The sequence below is a fragment of the Pyrgilauda ruficollis genome, unplaced genomic scaffold (assembly GCF_017590135.1).
Source record: "Pyrgilauda ruficollis isolate IOZ18807 unplaced genomic scaffold, ASM1759013v1 scaffold7, whole genome shotgun sequence".
Lineage (NCBI taxonomy): Eukaryota > Metazoa > Chordata > Aves > Passeriformes > Passeridae > Pyrgilauda > Pyrgilauda ruficollis.
The window spans coordinates 3093367-3093984 of record NW_024528821.1 but is presented as its reverse complement, the minus strand read 5'-3'; the positions used below and the strand labels follow the sequence as shown (position 1 = coordinate 3093984).

At 78.0% G+C, this 618-nt stretch overlaps 1 protein-coding gene across 1 annotated transcript in view; it reads right to left on the bottom strand.

Annotated features, from left to right (window-relative positions):
- Window positions 1-542, bottom strand: part of HDX (highly divergent homeobox) — a 41421-nt gene extending 40879 nt beyond the window's left edge. Inside the window, exon 1 of the mRNA XM_041485192.1 lies at window positions 398-542. The gene's annotated coding sequence lies outside the window, so the exon portion shown is untranslated. The remainder of the gene's footprint in view (window positions 1-397) is intronic.
- Between the last annotated feature and the right edge of the window lie 76 nt (window positions 543-618).

Genomic DNA, 618 nt, shown 5'->3' with positions numbered 1-618 from the left:
GGGGGGGGGGCGGGAGGCGCAGCAGCGCCTGCGCGCGCCGGGCGGGTCCGCGCGCGCGAGCCCGCGCGGGCCTCCCCCCACCCCCACCGCCGGGCCGGGGTGGGGGGGGCATCGCCGGCATCATCATCATCATCACCACCATCATCATCTTCCTCCTCCTCCCCTCCCGCCGCGCCCCTCCCGCCGGGGGCCCTGCCGCGCTCCCCCCACCGTGGGGGGGGGGAGGCTCCCCCGCGCTTACCGCTGCGGCCCCGGAGCCCCGCACCGCCCCCGAGCCCCGCACCGCCCCCGCGCCGCGGGCCCGGCCGGCATCACCCCTGGGAGTACTCCTGGAAAGCCATCCCTGAGATTTCGGGGTGGGGAGAGACAGGGAGGGAGGGGGCTCCCCCGCGCTTACCGTGTAGCGCGGGGCCGGCGCGGGGGACTCCGGGCTCGGCCGGGCTCGGCTGGGTCGGTCCCGGCGTCACACAATGAAATCAGCGGCCCCGATCATTAATTCTCATCATGATCGTGACGTGCGCGCAGACAGCGGCCAATGGCGCGCTGCGATCAGCGCGGCCCGGACGGCGCCCGCCCCCGCCGCCCGCCGGGGGGGCGCGCACGGGAGCGCCGGCACCG